Here is a 20,457-nt window from a genome sequence, read left to right as displayed (position 1 = left end):
CCGCTCCCCTTGCTATGAACAGCTACCAATACTGATGTTTGCCCAAGGTGTGAATTTCACTCTCTGCCCATTATTCTTACACCAAACACTGACAGAGTTCTAGCACAAATACAAAGAACGCTGGAAATAGCACTTAGAAGTAAAGAACGACGATTCAAGGAAACATTGAGGTCATGGGTAACCTGATCGGGGCCTCAGTTCCACTTCTCTATCTGCTTCTCATAACCCCCGACTTCTCACAGATCCAAAATCAGTCTAACTCAAGGCTGAATATACTCAATGGCCCAGACTGCACAGCTCTCTGGGGAAGACAATCACAGCCCGTACAGAAGAAAGACATTCTCCAGCTTAAAACAATCCTCCAAACTTCAGACTGCGTCTCCTCGGCTTGGTTTCACCTGCTCAGCGTTGGCCCAGTACATTCCTCTCTCAGGATCTTTACACGTTTGGGTGGCATGGTGGCTCAGTGTTTGGCACTGCTGTCTCACAGGGGCCAGGGACCTAGGATCAATTCTAGCCTGTGAGGTGTTTGCACACTCTCCCTGACTCTGCGCCGGCTTCCTTGGGTGCTCTGGTTTCCTCCCGCATGTGTAGAAATGTGCAGCTGATGTGGACTGGTCATGGCAAATTGCCCAGGGGATGTTCAGGCGAGGTGGATGAGCCATGGAGAATACTGGTTTAGGACAGAAGGGTGGGTCTGGGTGGGATGCTCTGGGGAGGGTCGGTGTGGACTCGATGGGCTGAATGGCCTACTTCCACACTGCAGGGGATTCTATGGTCACTTCTCAATCCTTCTCAATCCCAACAGATTCAGGCACAACCAACTAAACCACTTTGATAAGATAACTCTGTCAAGAATCAGTATCGAATGCAATTCCATCTCTCCTTCAGCAAGGCACCCAGAACTGGTCACAATACTCCAGGTACAGTCACACTCAGGTTTTGTAAGGCTGTTGCAGTACTTATGTGCTTTGGTATTCCACTGCAATAACAGCAAGATTCAATTTATCCATCTAATCACTTGCTGAATCTGCATACCAACATCGAACCCTGGAATCAATCCGGTGAAGCTCCTCTGAACGCCCTCCGAGGACACCCGCATCCTTTCTCAAGTGAAGAGATCGAAACGGGACACAATATTCCAGGGTGTGGTCTCACTGATGCCTGATACAATGCAGAAAGTCAGGACTGCTGGAGATCAGAGCTGAAAAATGTGTTGCTGGAAAAGCGCAGCAGGTCAGGCAGCATCCAAGGAGCAGGAGAATCGACAAAAAAGCAGGAATGATTCCTGAAGAAGGGCTCATGCCCGAAATGTCGATTCTCCTGCTCCTCAGATGCTGCCTGACCTGCTGTGTTTTTCCAGCAACACATGTTTCAGATGCCTTATACAATCACAACAACACTTCTATAATCCAGTGTTTTTGCAATAAATGGTAGGATTCCCTTTGTCTCTCTTACTGTCTGCTGCACCTACGTACCTACTCCCTGCAATTCAGACACACAGCTCCCCCTGCACTGACGTACTTTGAATCAGCTTTCTATTTAAATAGCTTGACCTTTTATTTTTAATGGACAGCGTCGCACTAATCCACATCACAGTCCGTCCATCTGCCAAAACCTGGGGCAAGCTCTTGGTCACCTGTAAATTCTTTATCTCTTCATCACTCCCAGTCCTATCTTAGTATTATCCACCAATGTTGCTATGTTCCACCCTGTCCCTGCTCGCAGGCCATTCAGTTGATTGTAAATAGTTGAGGTTTGACAGCCCAGCCCTGGGGTGTCCCAGTTGGCCATCCAGAGAAGGGTTCTTCCATCCTGACCCTCTGCTTTCGGGCAGTCAGTCGTTCCTCCGACCAAGCCAAAAACTCTACCCCCAACCTGCTGGCACCTAACCTTTTGGACCAGACTTTTCAAATGCAGCACCTTGTCAAATGCCTTCTGGAAGCCTAGATGTACCACATCCACTGGGTCCCCATTATCTACTTGCTGGTTACATCCTCAAAAGAACTCCAGCAAGTTTGTCAAGCATGACGCCCTTCATGAAACCGTGCTGATGCTGGTGGATTGAGCTTTGTTTTTCCAGTGATCAGTTACCTCCTTCTCTATGACTGACTCCAGCAACTTCCCCACTACAGAGGTCAAAGTAACCGGTCTATAATTGCCCACTTATTGCCTATCTCCTTTTTGAATAAGGGTGTCACATTAGCATCTTTCCAATCCACTAGCACCTATCCAGAATCCAGAGAATTTTGGAATATTAGAACTAACTAATCCACTATTCCATGTGCATAGATCCCTGAAAGTTGCCGCCCAGGTCGATAGGGTTGTTAAGAAGGCATATGGTGTGTTAGTAGAAGGGTTACGTTTTGGAGCCGCGAGGTCATGCTGCAACTCTGGTGCGGCCGCAACTGGGATTTTGTGTCCAGTTCTGGTCACCGCATTATAGGAAGGATGTGGAAGCTTTGGAAAGGGTTCAGAGGAGATTTACCAGGATGTTGAATGGTCTGGAGGTCTCATGAGAAAAGGCTGAGAGGCTGGAGGCTGTTTTCGTTGGAGACAGGAAGATTGAGAGGTGCCATAATTGAGACGTAGAAGGTAATCAGAGGGTTAGATAGGGTGGACAGTGAGAGCCTTTTTCCTTGGATGGCGATAGCTAGCACAAGGGGACATAGCTTTGAATTGAGGGGTGATAGATGTCGGACAGATGTCAGAGGTAGTCTTTTAGTCAAATGGTCATTGGATAGACATATGAACAAAATGGAATAGTGTAGGTTAGATGGGCTCAGATTGGTTCACAGGTCAGCACAACATCGAGGGCCGAAGGGCCTGTTCTGTGCTGGAATGTTCTATGTTCTATCTTTACTGCCACCTCCTGTAATACCCAAGGGTGCAGGGCATCAGACCTTGGGGACTTAACTGCCTTCAATCCCATCTGTTTACCTCATACCTTCTCCCTAGTTACAGTTATTTCACCAGGTTCCTCTGTAATAACTGTTTTTTTGGGAAGAAATTATTATATTCCACTGTTACAACAGACAAAACATTAGCTTTGTGTCTTTGCCATTTCTGTGTTTCCCATTACTACCTCTAACAGGCCAGCATTTCCTCTCACTGTTCTCTTTCGGTTTATTTACTTTGAGAAGTTCTCGTTATCAGTGCTTCTTTTCTGTTAGTTTCCTTCCACAGCCCACCTCAGCTCTTTCACGTGTGGTTTTCTCTGTCAGCCTTTGCTGTCTGTTACACTTCTCCTCATCCTCCAGACGGCCTCTTAACTTTTGCAATCGGATGTGCCCTAGCTTTCGTTTTTATGCTATCCTTGACTTCCTTGTTTAGCCATGGATGAGTTTTCACCTTTTTACAATTCCTCTTCCCGTCAGGAATGTACTTTAATTGGGAAGCATTGATATACCTCCAAGCATTTGTCACTGCTCTTCAACTGTCACAGAGTCATACAACACGCAAACAGGCTCATCCGTCCAACTCGCCAATGCTGACTAAGTCTCTGAAATTAAAGTAGTCCCAGTTGCCGACATTTGGCCCACATTTCCTAGTCATGAACCTGTCCAAATGTCCTTTAAATGTTGCAACTCTACCTGAATCTACCACTTCCACTGGCATTTCATTCCACATACAAACCACCCTCTGTGTGAAACGGTTGCCCCACAAGTCCCTTTTAAATCTTTCTCCTCTCATCTTAAACCTATTGCCTGTAGTTCTGAACTCCCCAAGCCCCTCGAGAAAAGATCTTTGCTTTTCACCTTATCTATGCCTCTCAGGATTTTATAAAGTTAGGGACTGGGCCAGATCACTCAAAACATACTCAAGCGAAGTTAAAAAATCACACAACACCAGGTTATAGTCCAACAGGTTTATTTGGAAGCACGCTAGCTTTCGGAGCATCACTCCTTCATCAGGTGATAGTGGAGGACACAATTGTAAGGCACAGAATTTATAGGAAAAACTTAGTGTGGTGTAACTGAAATTATACATTGAAAAATACGTATGTCCGTGTGTAAAGGATAGGAGTGTGTGTGTGTGTGTGTGTGTGTGTATAGTACAATGGTGGTCTCCTGTAATGTGATATGAATCCAAGGTCCCGGTTGAGGCTCTCCCTATGGGGACCGAACTTAGCTATCAGCCTCTGCTCGGTCACTTTTCGCTGCTGCCTGTCCCGAAGTCCACCTTGGAGGATGGTCACCCGAAGATCCGAGGTCGAATGTCCTGGACCACTAATGGACACCATTACACCTGGGGACACCTCCCACCTTGTACATGGCAGGTACTCATGTGACTCAGCCAACGTTGTCTATCTTATACGTTGCAGGCAAGGATGCCCTGAGGCATGGTACACTGGGGAAACCAAGCAAAGGCTACAACAACGGATGAATGGGCACCGCATAACAATCATCAGACAGGAGGGTTCCCTCCCAGCTGGGGAACACTTCAGTGGTCCAGGACATTCAACCTCAGACCTTCGGGTGACCATCCTCCAAGGTGGACATCGGGACAGGCAGCAGAGGAAAGTGGCCGAGCGGAGGCTGATAGCTAAGTTCAGTACCCATAGGGAGGGCCTCAACCGGGACCTTGGGTTCATGTCACATTACAGGTGACCTCCATTGCACTACACACACACACACACACACACACACACACACACACACACACACACACACACACACACACACTTAAACCACTCTACACTCATCCTCATGCACACACATATACACTCTCTCTCACAGACACTCACAACTCCCCACCCCAGACACACACACACACAGACAGACAAACACCCACACGGACACATTTGTGGGGTGAATTTGTACTTACATTGTACTTTGCTCAAAAACTGCATGAATCCATGTAGAACTCTGTTTTCTCACTGTTTAGATGAGAATCAATCTAAACATCATGGCACAGACAGAGAACACAGGGGGCTAACACCTTTAACATATTGTCCAGCTAACGCCCATTGTTACAGCTAACCCAAGAATGCAACTTTTAAAAAAAGGTTTTGTGATTTACACATGAAAGAAGTGAAACTAACATGGTATTAGAACAGATGAAAGACTCAACAGACAATCAAGGTATTTTTCAATGTATAATTTCAGTTACACCACACTAAGTTTTTCCTATAAATTCTGTGCCTTAGAATTGTGTCCTCCACTATCACCTGATGAAGGAGCGTCGCTCTGAAAGCTAGTGTGCATCCAAATAAACCTGTTGGATTATAACCTGGTGTTGTGTGATTTTTAACTGTGTACACCCCAGTCCAACACCAGCATCTCCAAATCACACTTCAGCAGGCAGCCCTAGACCTGACTTTGCAATTTGTTCCAATAAGTGTACAGTGAAAATTACCCGGAGTAAGATAGCTAGGTTGACTGCTAGATTTTATAACAGGCAAAACAATTTATTCACAAAATTACACAATGAAACACAAAGAAGAGCTACAGAACTCAACCTATCCAGCTAGACTTAACTATGCTGTTCCAAATACACACACACTCCCAATAAGCAAACTCCCTTTAGATTAGATTCCCTATAGTGCGGAAACAGGTCCTTTGGCCCAACCAGTCCACACCGAATCTCCAAATAGTAACCCACCCAGACCCATTTCCCTCTGACTAATGCACCTAACACTATGGGCAATCTAGCATGGCCAATTCACCCTAACCTGCACATCTTTGGATTGTGGGAGGAAACCGGAGCACCCGGAGGAAACCAACGCAGGCAAGGCGGAGAATGTGCAAACTCCACACGGACAGTTGCCTGAAACTGGAATCGAACCTGGGTCCTTGGTGCTGTGAGGCAGCAGTGCTAACCACTGAGCCACTGTACCACCCTTTAAAACCCAGCATAAATGGAACACATATTTACAGGGTGAAGTTGAAGGGCAGAAAGAGAGAGAGAGAGAGAGAGAGTTTCCACACAGCTCCCTGTTGAACTTCCAACCAGTTCAAGGCTGAACTAAAACTGCTCAGCTCAGCTAGAGAGCTGACCACTCCCCTCTCTTCATACAGGTCACTTCTAAAGCATGACCACTTTGGCCTGAAGTCTCATCTGTTTACATAGAAACAAAAGGCCTCCCAAAATCCTTTTCATCTCTGTACCAAACCAGACTGATGGGAGCCCAGCCTGGTCTATTACCCCACCCCCCTGAAAAAAGTCAAGGACAGAGTCTCCTTGAGCCAGGGAACAGCTTTAAAAAAAAGCTTTGTGACACTTCCCATGCTCCAGTGGGTTACATGCCAGTCTATTCAGCCTCTCCCTATAACTCAAACCCTTCGGTTCCGGCAACATCCCGGTAAACATTATCTGAACCCTCTCCAATTTAATAAGACAAAGACAGTAAGGCTGTAAAGTGAACACATTGGAGTAAGATTGTACAATGAATAGATCAGTATCAATGCACTGAACACATTAAGGTCGCACAGTAAATGCAATAGTGTCAATCTGGTGAGGGCAGTAAGGCTGGACAGTGAACACCTCAGTGTTAATCCAATGCAATGCTTAAGCCTGTACAGGGAATAGGCTAGTGTCAATCCACCGAGCACAGTAAGGCTGGACAGTGAATAATATTTGTCAATCCAAATAACACTTTAGCCATACTAAATTACCCATTGTGCTCAGGGATGTGTAGGTTAGGGTGGATTGGCCATGCTAAATTACCCCATAGTGTTCAGGGATGTGTAGGTTAGGGTGGATTGGCCATGCTAAATTACCCCATAGTGTTCAAGGATGTGCAGGTTAGGGTGGATTGGCCATGCTAAATTACCCCATAGTGTTCAAGGATGTGTAGGTTAGGGTGGATTGGCCATGCTAAATTACCCCATAGTGCTCAGGGATGTGTAGGTTAGGGTGGATTGGCCATGCTAAATTACCCCATAGTGTTCAAGGATGTGTAGGTTAGGGTGGATTGGCCATGCTAAATTACCCCATAGTGCTCAGGGATGTGTAGGTTAGGGTGGATTGGCCATGCTAAATTACCCCATAGTGTTCAAGGATGTGTAGGTTAGGGTGGATTGGCCATGCTAAATTACCCCATAGTGTTCAGGGATGTGTAGGTTAGGGTGGATTGGCCATGCTAAATTACCCCATAGTGTTCAAGGATGTGTAGGTTAGGGTGGATTGGCCATGCTAAATTACCCCATAGTGTTCAGGGATGTGTAGGTTAGGGTGGATTGGCCATGCTAAATTACCCCATAATGCTCAGGGATGTGCAGGTTAGGGTGGATTGGCCATGCTAAATTACCCCATAGTGTTCAGGGATGTGTAGGTTAGGGTGGATTGGCCATGCTAAATTACCCCATAGTGTTCAAGGATGTGTAGGTTAGGGTGGATTGGCCATGCTAAATTACCCATAGTGCTCAGGGATGTACAGGTTAGGGTGGATTGGCCATGCTAAATTACCCCATAGTGTTCAGGGATGTACAGGTTAGGGTGGTTTGGCCATGCTAAATTACCCCATAGTGTTCAGGGATGTACAGGTTAGGGTGGATTGGCCATGCTAAATTACCCCATAGAGTTAGGTGTATTAGTCGGAGGGAAATGGGTCTAGGTGGGTTACTCTTCAGAGGGTCAGTGTGGATTCGTTGGGCTGAAGGACCTGTTTCCACACTTTGGGAATCTAATCTCATCTAATCAATATTTTGGTCCCTGGCGCCAATATCAATTCTTAATAATATCATGAAGTAATCCCTATGTTATCCTTATGCCTTGATGCCATCCTTAGCCAGTAAAGCAACTCCACCTCCTGGTGGTCTACCCTTTCGGAATAGCGTGTAACCTTGGGACATTTCACTCTGGTCTTCAGCCCTGACCTTCCTGTAACCATACTTCAGGCATTCCCCACCATGTCGTACCCATTTGGCCCCATCTGTGCTGTCAACTCATCAATTTTATTCCAAACACTGCGTCCATTTTGGTGCAAGGTTCTTAAACACGTTCTACCGATTTGTCATGGAGACAGACATTGCGGGAAAAGCTCAGCAGGTCTGGCAGCGTCTGAGAAGAGAAATCAGAGATAACGCTTCGGGTCCGGTGACCCTTCCTCAGAACTGGAGGAAGGGTCATGGCGTCCGAAGCGTTATATCTGATTTCTCTCCATGGATGCTGCCAGAGCTGCTGAGTTTTTCCCGTAATGTCTGTGTTTGTTTCTGATTACCACATTTCTTTCGGTTTTTACCTCCCGGTTAGTTTTTGTGTGTTTAATGTTCTCTTGTGCACTCTGCTTTTCACATTCTTGTTAACCCCGGGCAAACCTGAGCCTCACCTCGATCATCTGTTCCAAGTTGCAACTCACGTTTTGACCTTTTATGGTTCCTTCCCTCACTTTGGTTGTGAGAGTGTGCCTGTTCATTCTCTGAACCTCGATCCTCTGCTCGCTCCCTGACCTTCCCTGCCAGGAGGCTGGTGCCTCTCCAGTTAAGTCCTTTTTGTCCAAGTCCCACCTGCCGTGGAAGAGATCCCAATGATTCAAAGATCCTCCTGCCTGCACCAGCTCTTTAGCCACGTGTACACAGCTCTACACCTTTCTGTCTTTGCCTCACTTCCACATAGCACATAGAGCAATCTTGAGATAACAATCATGGAGGTTCCTGCTTTTCAACCTCCATGAATGCTCCTTGCAGGACCTTATCATTCGTCCTGACTATGTCACTGGTACCAACGTGGACCATAACCTTCCCCCCACCTTCAGTATGTCCCTGAGCACACTTGGAGACATCCTTGACCCTGGCAGCGAGGAGCAGGTCAGGCAGCAAAGTTGATGTTTTGGGCACAAGCCCTTCATTCTTCCTGATGAAGGTCTTTTGCCCAAAACGCCAATTTTCCTGCCCCTCGGATGCTGCCTGACCTGCTGTGCTTCTCCAACGCCACACTCTTGACTCTAATCTCCAGCATCTGCAGTCCTCACTTTCGCCTGGCGCCTAGGAGGCAACACACCACCCTGGAGTCTGGTTTAGAAACAACTGTGTGTGCCTCTAACTGTTGGGCCTCTGACCTCCACTTCCCTAGACTTTGACCCGCAGAGCCAGTCGTGGTGCCTCTGTTGTGGCTACTGCTGTTGTCACCCCCTGGTAGGCTATCGCCCTAAACAGAACCTAAAGTGGCATACCTGTTTGAGAGAGGGAACAGCCACACTGGGGTGGGGGTGGGGTGGTGTTGCTCCTGACTGCCTGCCCTGTGTGACCATCACCCATCTCTCTTCCTTAACCTTGGGTGTGGCCACCTCCCTGAAACTCCTATCTGTCACCCTTTCGGCCTCCTGTATGCTCCTAAGGGTGTCTACCTACTGCTCCAGTCGGTCTAAGTGATCTGTTAAGGACTGCAGCTGTAGCACACTTCCTGCAAGTGAAGCCATCTGTTAAACTCTCCCGGAGACGCCTCATGTAGAACCCCTGACTATAGACAATAGACAGTAGGTGCAGGAGTAGGCCATTCTGCCCTTCGAGCCTGCACTGCCCTTCAATATGATCATTCCTAATTAGTATCTGTTCCTGCCTTATCTCCATAACTCTTGATTCCACTATCTTTGAGAGCTCTATCCAACTCTTTCTTAAATGAATCCAGGGACTGGGCCCCCATGCCCTCTGGGGCAGAGCATTCCACACAGCCACCACTCTCTGGGTGAAGAAGTTTCTCCTCATCTCTGTCCTAAATGGTCTACCCCGTATTTTTAAGCTGTGTCCTCTGGTTCGGCACTCACCCATCAGCGGAAACATGTTTCCTGCTGCCAGTGTCCAATCCTTTAATAATCTTATATGTCTCAATCAGATCCCCTCTCAGTCTTCTAAACTCAAGGGTATACAAGCCCAGTCACTCCAGTCTTTCAGTGTAATGTAGTCCTGCCATTCCAGGAATTGACCTCGTGAACCTATGCTGCACTCCCTCAATAGCCAGAGTGTCTTTCCTCAAATTTGGAGACCAGAACTGCACACAGTACTCCAGGTATGGTCTCACCAGGGCCCTGTACAGCTGCAGAAGAACCTCTTTGCCTCTGCATTCAATTCCTCTTGTTATTGAAGGCCAGCCTGAAGGAAATGAAGGAAAGACTGTGGCTTTCACCTTCTAGTTACTGTTTAATTAGGAAACATACGTATGTAAACACCACCCTCTTATTTTATTTGGTTCTAGTCAATTAAGCAGTCACTTTGCCTAATTTTTCACTAAACTTCACACAGATAGTATCTCACGAACAAAAAAATTCTAAGTAGTGTCTACCCTACTTCTCTGTAAACCATATTTCCACTAAGTAGCGTCTACCTTACTTCTCTGTAAACCACATTTCCACTAATCTAACACTTTAAGGGCTTGAACTTTATACGGTCTTACGTAATGATTTGGAGATGCCGGTGTTGGACTGGGGTGGACAAAGTTAAAAATCACACAACACCAGGTTATAGTCCAACAGGATTAATCGGAAACACCAGCTTTCGGAGCGACGCTCCTTCTTCAGGTGGTTGTGGAGCAGAATCATAAGACACAGCTACCTGACGAAGGAGCAGCGCTCCGAAAACCAGTGCTTCCAAATACACCTGTTGGACTATAACCTGGGTTGTGTGATTTACTAACTCCTTACCAGACAGCGGATTTCCTACCCCTCTATCAGTAAGGTTAACTAAAACGAAGTTTCCACTGCGGTAAATCTGTTTGGATAAGAAAGGGTTAAGCCAGGGGACAAACACTCACCAGTCTGGAGCCTTTCTTCCTTGAAGCGAGGCCTTGAGCAGGAACAGCTCAGCGGACTCTCTCGGGGATCCTGGAACACAACCAGTTCCCGTGTCCCCCAGCTTCCGCCTGCCCCTTTGCAGTGCTGTAATCTTCATCTTTCAATCTGATTTTGATCCTGAACATTTTTACTTAGCTACGGGACGAGGCGTCCTCTCAGTTTTGTCTTCTTACCGGAGTATATCTTTGTTGAAAGTTGTGAAATATTTCTTGAAACGTTTGCTTCTCTAACCTTTTAACCTATTTTTCCAGTTTGCTCCAGTCAACTCTGTCTTCCCATCCTTGTGAATAATGACTTGGGTTTAAGACACTAGTCTTGGACTCTCAGTTCTCACCCTCAAACAGACACTGAGAAAGGGATGTTGTGTTGCCATCGTCCTACCAGACCATGGTGTGGCGGGGGGGGGGGGGCTGCTCTCTCATTAGAGAGAAGCGAATGGTGGTGAGTTAACCTGAGGGCCACCAGACCTCAGGTAGGGGAAGAGTCCTTCATGGTAACCTCAAACTGGTGTTGGGAATTGAACCCACGTTGGTGGCATCACACCGCTCTGCAAACCAACGATGAAGCCAACTGAACTAAACCGATTGGACAGAGAGGCAGGAAGAGAGAAAGAGAGAGCCAGCGGTAAGCACCTTAACTCGAGGCCAAGCAGAGGGAGCAGCAACACCTCATTGAGTGCATTTAACACAGAGATAGATACGCTTAAACAAACGCTTACGCCTCAAAAGGCAACTACCATGCCTTCAGCTGACTGGGCTCTGCTCTCTTGAACACTCCACTTTCTACTCTCTCCCCTTTAAAGTACCTCTTCCAACTCACCTCTTAGTCAATGTCTTTAACGTCTCCTATGTGGCTCGGTGTTCGATATTATTTGATTGCCTTCCTCTGAAGTGCTATGCTGCTATGTACTGTACCAAGTCACTGCTGAAATACAATTTACCGCTCTGGGACCCCTCAGCTGAGATGGAAATGAAGTCCATTCCATATTCCAGCCTCAGCCCAAAGTAGGAGATTCCTTATCTTGTGAACTCCAAACTGTGGGGCTCCTCATACACGCCTCCCGCAAATGATGGGACTTCTCAGCACTTTCCCACCACCCAAAGCTGTAGACCCATGCCCTCCCAACGTCGGCACTCCTCATTGCCCGTCCCAAACAGTGGGACTCCTCAATTCCTTCTCCACAAGCTGTGGGACATCCCAGCACAGCCTTACACCGAGGGATCTCTCCTCGATGTCACCAAATCGTGGGGCTCTACAATATCTCCTCAACTCTTCAAAAACGTGGGATTTCCCTCTCCCTTTGATCCTTTATTTGAAGCCAGGACTCCAAATCTGAAAATCTAATCCCAGCGCTCCAAATCTAGCAGGCCAAAACCAACCTAGCAACAGCTAACCAGACCCACTCAGTATCTCAAACCTTCACTCCAAATTCACAATCAAACTTAATAACTCACTAACTCTCACACTCATGACAAACAATATCCTTAACATTACCATTAGACCATTAAATATAGATCAGAATTAGACCGTTCGGCCCATCAGGTTTGTGTTATCATTCAGTAATGGCTGATGCGCTTCTCAACTTGATTCTCCTGCCTTCTCCCCATTACCCTTGATCCCCTGACTCATCAAGAACCTATCTATCTCTGTCTTAAATGCACTCAATGACTTGGCCTCTCCAGGCCTCTGCGGGAATAAATTCCACAGATTTCCCACCCGCTGGCTGAAACAACTCCTCCTCACCTCAGTTCTGAAGGGACACCCCTTCACTCTGAGGCTGTGCCCTCAGGTCCTAGTCTCTCCTACTCGTGGAAACATCGCCGCTACGTCCACCCTTTCCAGACCTGTCAGTCTCCTACCAAAGTGCATAACCTCACACCTCCCCACACTGAATTCCATCTCTCCCGGCCTGTCTAAGTCCTTCAGCAGCCTTCCTGCTTCCTCAACACTACCTGTCCCTCCAAGTATCTGCAAACTTAGCTACAATTACCTCATCCTTTCTCCCAGATCGTTAATGCGTTACGTGAATAGTTGTGGTCCCGACAATGGACCCCAGCAGAACTCCACTCGTCACCGAATGCCCTCCTGAAAAAAAGACTCCTTTATCCCCAATCTCTGCCTTCTGCCAGCCAGCCAATCCTCCACCTTGCCCTATAACATTATGGGTGCTAATCTTATTTAGCAGCCTCCTGTGTGGCATCAAATGCCGACTGGAAACCCAAATAGATCACATCCACTGGCTCTCTTTTGTCTAAGCTGCTCAGTACCTCTTGAAAGAATTCTAACAGATTTCTCACGCGTAACCTCCCCTTGATGATGCCACCCTGCCTCAGCCCTATTTTACCATGCACTTCCAATCTCATGCTTAATAATGGACGTTAAAACCTTACCAACGACTGAGGTCAGGGTAACCGGGCTATAATTTCACATCTTCTACCCTCTGCTTTTTCTCACATAGGGATCTCAGGGACTCTCCCTGACTCCAGCGATTCCCAGAAGGTTCACTGGTGGCGTTCCCTTCACCAGCTGCCCGGTTCTCCGCATGTGGAAGTCGATGCCGCGGTCGGCGTGCCAACGTCGATGGCTGTGCGCAAAACAGCGTGGCTGCTGGTGGTGGCAGTGCCCGGGGCACCCACTCCCTCCCGGGGGCCAGAGCCAGCGCGGTTGCAGGTAACAGAGGCCCAACACTTGACAACCTTGAAGCATCTGAGCACTTTTATTTGGAAGGTCTCAGAGAAACCTTGCACTCGGTGCTGAGCTCTGAGCATTACAGCGGGGACCCTCGCCCGGCGCCCCCCAGACACGCCCTCACCTCGCTGCCCCCACCCGCCACCCCTCGGGACCGGCGCGGCGTGGGCGGGCTGGAGGATGGGCAGTAGCCAAGCCCTCCAGCCGGAGTGAGGGTCACCTGCCCATGTAGCTGCTGCTGCCCCTCGGGTGTTCAGATGTGAAATGAAGGGGAGCGTGGAAGTCAATGCCGAATCACATGACAGCCAGCTTGTAATAATGCCAAGGCAGAGTCAAGGCCTGGGCACAGGTCACATGAGCACCCTCGGTGAATTCCAAAGAAGCTGGAGAACTCTGGAATCCTGCTGGACATCCGGCAGCCGCACTGCAGCAACTCAGTGCAGACCACAGGATTGAACAGAGAGATGGGGAGGGGGGAGATAGAGAGGCAGTACCTGAGGTACTCAGGGTGGGGAGGGGTCCTTTGCGACAGTGTGAATCAGGTTTGAACACACTGGGAACTGCGAAGTGGGGCGACGGAGGCTGACAACGCGTGGGGCGATCACGGGGCAGGGAGGGGCAAGGGTGGGCAGTGAGCTATCGGGTCAACCTCACTGATGGCCCCATCAGACTGGCTGTCCCACCAGGTCCCAGTTTGGTCAGAGGTTCCAGCCAGGAGGGGATTCTCGGTCCAGGGACTGACGACGACGACGGCACCCACCCCCTTCTTCCGCGGGTTGACGGGCAACCTTTGACCTTGGCTGGATTCGAGGTCGGAGTGGGATCACCCTGCGAAGAAAGCAGGGAAGATGGGGTGTCAGCAACCAGCGACGACCTCGCACACAAACAGCAAGAATGAACAGCTTGTAGATACACAGCAAGATTCCACATTAGCGAGTGGATTCCCCCCAGATTCAGCTTGGACTATATGGGAGGAGAGAATGGCTGGTTTATGAAACAACATGAGCCTCAGGACACTGGTTCTTGGCACCAACGTGATCCTCGAGACCTCAAATGGCCAAATGAGCTGTCAAGGAGACATGGTGTAGTTTGGGGTTAGATTACTTACAGTATGGAAACAGGCCCTTCGGCCCAACAAGTCCACACCGACCCGCCAAAGCGCAACACACCCAGACCCCTACATTTACCCCTTACCTAACGCTACAGGCAATTTAGCATGGCCAATTCACCTGACCCGCACATCTTTGGACTGTGGGAGGAAACCGGAGCACCCGGACGAAACCCATGCAGACACGGGGAGAATGTGCAGACTCCACACAGTCAGTCGCCTGAGGCGGGAATTGAACCCGGGTCTCAAGCGCTGTGAGGCAGCAGTGCTAACCACTGTGCCACCGTGCCACCGACTGTACACCCCCATTCAATCCCCCTCCCACGGCCCCATCTACACTCTCCCCCATCACAGTCTGTACACCCCCATTCACCCCCCTCCCACTGCCCCATCTACACTCTCCCCCATCACAGTCTGTACACCCCCATTCACCCCCCTCCCACTGCCCCATCTACACTCTCCCCCATCACAGTCTGGACACCCCCATTCAATCCCCCTCCCACTGCCCCATCTACACCCTCCCCCATCACAGTCTGTACACCCCCATTCACCCCCCTCCCACTGCCCCATCTACACCCTCCCCCATCACAGTCTGTACACCCCCATTCACCCCCCTCCCACTGCCCCATCTACACTCTCCCCCATCACAGTCTGTACACCCCCCTCCCACTGCCCCATCTACACCCTCCCCCATCACAGTCTGTACACCCCCATTCACCCCCCTCCCACTGCCCCATCTACACTCTCCCCCATCACAGTCTGTACACCCCCATTCACCCCCCTCCCACTGCCCCATCTACACTCTCCCCCATCACAGTCTGTACACCCCCCTCCCACTGCCCCATCTACACTCTCCCCCATCACAGTCTGTACACCCCCATTCACCCCCCTCCCACTGCCCCATCTACACTCTCCCCCATCACAGTGGGGTAATTTAGCATGGCCAATCCACCCTAACCTACACATCCCTGAACACTATGGGGTAATTTAGCACGGCCAATCCACTCTAACCTACACATCCCTGAGCACTATGGGTAATTTAGCATGGCCAATCCACCCTAACCTACACATCCCTGAGCACTATGGGTAATTTAGCATGACCAATCCACCCTAACCTGCACATCCCTGAGCACTATGGGTAATTTAGCATGGCCAATCCACCCTCACCTACACATCCCTGAACACTATGGGTAATTTAGCACGGCCAATCCACTCTAACCTACACATCCCTGAGCACTATGGGTAATTTAGCATGGCCAATCCACCCTAACCTACACATCCCTGAGCACTATGGGTAATTTAGCATGGCCAATCCACCCTAACCTACACATCCCTGAGCACTACGGGTAATTTAGCATGGCCAGTCCACCCTAACCTACACATCCCTGAGCACTATGGGTAATTTAGCATGACCAATCCACCCTAACCTGCACATCTTTGGACTGTGGGAGGAAACTGGAGCACCCAGAGGAAACCCACTCAGACTCGGGGAGAATGTGCAATCTCCACACAGACAGTCGCCTGAGGCTGGAATCGAACCTCGGACCCGAGACCTCTGAGGCAGCAGTGCTCACCTCTGAGCCACCGTGCCGCCCATAAGCAGAGTGTTTTGGAAGCCAAGAATTTTTTTTTGATTGTCTCAGCAGCCAGCATTTATTGCCTGTCCCCAGTAACACATCAAAGAGTACCAGCTGGAATCAGGGATATTAACAGGGATAGATGGGAGCGAAGGCAAGACAGAGAGAGAGGGAGGGAAAGAGAGAGGATCCATCTTCTTTCAAGAACACTTGGAAATCCCCTAGCCCAGCCTGTAGAAAGAACCAACACTGTTCCCACCAAGCCTACATGTCATTCGAGACCAGCACTTCAATATCATTGCCCGGTGCTCTTCCAGTCTCTAGGAAATACCAGGATCAGTGAAACATTCTCACCTGTCACCACTGTATACTTTCCCGGGACTAATTAAGTGATGTGTCTGAACTACTGCTTCTTCACAGACTCAGTAAACTCTCAGAAACTGCTACAGACTTTTGTATGATCACAAACCCCATTCCAACAAAAAACAATAACACCTCCAGGTTCCCCTCCGAGCCCCTCTCCGGAAATATCTCGCCGTCCCTTCAGTGTGGCTGGGTCAGAATCCTCGAATTCCCTTCCTCAGGGGCATTGTGGGTCTACATGAGGGTCAAGAAGGCAGCTCACCCCCCACCTTCTCAAGGGGAGCAACTAGGGACGGGCAAGGAATGTGGACCAGCCGTTGACAAGCAAGTCCCATGAATAAGTTAAATCAAGTGGATCTCCATTCTTTCCTTACCTCCCCCATTGACAAATCATCAGAGACTTGGAGAAACAGGAACTACGACCTGTATTCAAACTGAAAACTGATTACCTTCCTCCTCGTTCGTTCACCACAATATATACTTGAAAAGGAACAGTCCGTGTATGAGAAAAAGTTGGACTGGATCTGTCCGGGATGCTGAGGCTAAAAAGGAAAGAACATTTATTACAATCCAATTGAAAAGCACAGGCTAATGGAGGAAGCTTCAGCAGGTTTAGATATGGAGTAAAGCTCCCTTGACACGGACTCCGTCAAACATTAGGAGAAAGTGAGGGACTGAAAATGCTGGAGATCAGAGTGGAGAGTGTGGTGCTGGAAAAGCGCAGCAGGTCAGGCAGCATCCGAGGGAGCTGGAGCACCGATGTTTCCTGCATAAGCCCTTCATCAGAATTCCAGGACAGGGACAGCACGGGGTTAGATACAGAGTAAAGCTCCCTCTACACTGTCCCCCCATCAAACACTCCCAGGACAGGGACAGCACGGGATTAGATGCAGAGTAAAGCTCCCTCTACACTGTCCCCCATCAAACACTCCCAGCACAGGGAAAACATGGGATAAGTTATAGAGTAAAGCTCCCACTATACTGTCCCCATCAAACACTCCCAGCACAGGGACAGCACGGGGTCAGATACAGAGTAAAGCTCTACAGAGACTTAGAGACACCAGTCAGTGTACAGATATCTCCCTGCGAGGGAGAGGGGATTGAGAGAAACCAGTCAGTGTACAAATATCTCAGAGAGAGAGAGAGAGAGAGAGAGAGAGGACTGAGAGACACCAGTCAGTGTACAGATATTTCCCTGAGAGAGAGGGGGAGGGGACTGAGAGTCACCAGTCAGTGTACAGATATCTCCCCTGAGAGATAGAGGGGACTGAGAGACACCAGTCAGTGTACAGATATCTCACTGAGAGAGAGAGAGAGGGACTGAGACACACCAGTCAGTGTACAGATATCTCCCTGAGAGGGAGAGGGGACTGAGAGACACCAGTCAGTTACAGATATATCCTTGAGAAAGAGAGGGGACACAGAGACACTAGTCAGTGAACAGATATCTCCCTGAGAGCGAGAGGGGACTGAGAAACACCAGTCAGTATACAGATATCTCCCTGAGAGACAGCGAGGGGACTGAGAGTCACCAGTCAGTGTACAGATATCTCCCTGAGAGAGAGAGGGACTGAGATACACCAGTCACTGTACAGATATCTCACTGAGAGAGAGAGAGGGACTGAGAGACACCAGTCAGTGTACAGATATCTCCCTGAGAGAGAGGGGACTGAGAGACACCAGTCACTGTACAGATATCTCCCTGAGAGAGAGGGGGGACTGAGAGATATGAATCAAGCTGCTGAGGAGATAGTGGAAGTGACTCACTGTGGCTGTAGAATTATCCTGGAGGAAGAGAGTGCAGAGAAGCAAGTAGAAAAATGGAGGAACAGAAGGAAGAGGATAAAGCGACGGGAGGATGGGGAGGAATTGGAAGGTGAGGAAGACGGGGTGGTTGAGGAGTAAAGGCAGGCAGCTACTCACCACGAATCTGAAGCCTGATGTTCTTCTTGTAGAAGTCAGACCAGCCGTACACGATGGTGAGGTGATACCAGCCGGAGTCGGCTATGCGGAGATCTCGAATGGTTAGGGAGCCGTTGAGGTGCAGTTGGACCCGCCGCCCATAGGCTGCAGTGCAGTCCACAGCATTGTTGCGGTACCAGTTACAGATGCTGGTGCTTTTACTGCCCGCTGCTCTGCTGTAGGTCCACTCGATGGAGTCAGGGTCTCTTTTCGGGCCCCCGGGGAACGTCACTCCTCCGCCCCTGACGGCGGTCATCAAGCGGGTGTTGGAGGAGAGTGCCCGGAGCTGGTCTGCAAAGCCGGAGAACGGGACAGACGAGGATCGGTGGGGAGGGACCACCGTCAGGAAAGTCGGGAGCAATGAGGGCAGAGGAACGGAAGAGTAAGGGGAGGCAAGAGAGTAATGAAGGATAAGGAGGGGAGGGTGTGAAAAGGGGGAAGAGGTGCAATGGGGAGGGCGGGAGGGACAGGAGTTACAAAGAGGAACAGGGAGGGAGGAGGAGAAACAGATTAGACAAAGGTCTGCTGTCCCCGAGTCTCTGCTCCTTCCACAAAGTGCCCACTCCCTCATATAGATCCCCTCCTCCATGTAGTGACCCTGCCCTTCTTTATCACGCTGACATCTGAGGTTCCCACTGACTCTCTTCCCAGCAATGCATACCCCGTGCTCAACAGCAGCTTCTGGAACCGGAGGGTCACTGTTGCGATTGCATTGCTGACACTGATCTGTGTGTGTGTGTGTGTGTCTCTGTGACTGTGTCTCTGTGTCTGTGTGTGTGTGTGTAAACTCGGAGCCCGCACAGCTTTCGTGGTAATGTTAATGATGGCATGTACCGTCATGAGCCTGGTGAGAAGGACAGGGTGGAAATCAGGTCCCACTTACCCGCATCTTGTCACAAATATGAAACACGACCAATTTAAACTCTAGGACAGCCATCAGCTGGCTGAGGCCGCTACCTAGGATAAAAGATACTCACTCTCGGTTTCAACAATAAACAGGGAGGGCCAAAAGCTCCCTGCTAAAAGAAACTTATCCTCTGGTGGAAAGCTTGTTAATTGCTAATGCAAACTTACATCTGTATCCCCTTAAAATCTATTCACGATAACGTAGAGGGTGCATTCCTGGAGTCAATATGGGATGGTTTTCTGGATCAATACACTGACAAACCAACTGGAGATGTGGCCATCTTAAATTGGGTGTTACACAACGAGAAAGGAATAATTGGGGGTAATGTAGTTGCAAGAGACCCCTTGGGGGTGGGTGACCATAATATGACAGAATTCCTCATCAAGGTGGACAGGGAGATAATTGATTCTGAACCTTATTAGGGGAAGCTAAGAGAGTATAAGGTGTGTGTTGGCTATGATAGATTGGGGAATGCTACAGAAAGGAATGACAGTGGAGAAGCAAAGGCAACCGTTCGAAGGGCGAATGAGTGGACTACAAAAACCGTTTGTCCCTGTCTGGCACAAGAGAACAGTGGCCAAACCATGGCTTACGAGGGAAGTCTGAGGTAGTATTAGATACAAACAGAAAAGGGCACACAAACTGGCAAGAAGAAACGACAGAGCTGAGGATTGAGAACAGTTAGCAAAGGAGGACCGAGGAATTGATTAACAAGTGAAAATAGACAACAAATGTAGGCATTGCAGAGAAGATCAGAACCACAGAGAGGTGGTGACGGAATTCATTGTAAATTTACCCACCAGAGGGCAAGTCTTGTCAAGGAAGTGAATCACTGCGAGCCCCCTCAGGTAAAGAGTTTATCTACAGTCTGAGAGAAGAAATCCCTCCTTAAGTGCCTTAAATGTGCCACCCTTTATTCTGAGATTATACTCTTTGGTTCTCCACTCTCCTAAAAGGAGGAACAACCTCTCCACTATCCAGTCCCCTAAGAATATTGTAGGTTTCAGTTAAGGTTACCACTTCTCCTGCTCAATTCCAATGAAAAAAGCTCCAACCTACTGAACCTCTCCTCGTAAGATAGTCGCTCAATATTTGGGGTCAGGCCAGTGCGCCTTCTCTGAAC

This window comes from Hemiscyllium ocellatum, unplaced genomic scaffold (genome assembly GCF_020745735.1).
Source record: "Hemiscyllium ocellatum isolate sHemOce1 unplaced genomic scaffold, sHemOce1.pat.X.cur. scaffold_763_pat_ctg1, whole genome shotgun sequence".
NCBI lineage: Eukaryota > Metazoa > Chordata > Chondrichthyes > Orectolobiformes > Hemiscylliidae > Hemiscyllium > Hemiscyllium ocellatum.
Note: the sequence above shows the minus strand (reverse complement) of the source record.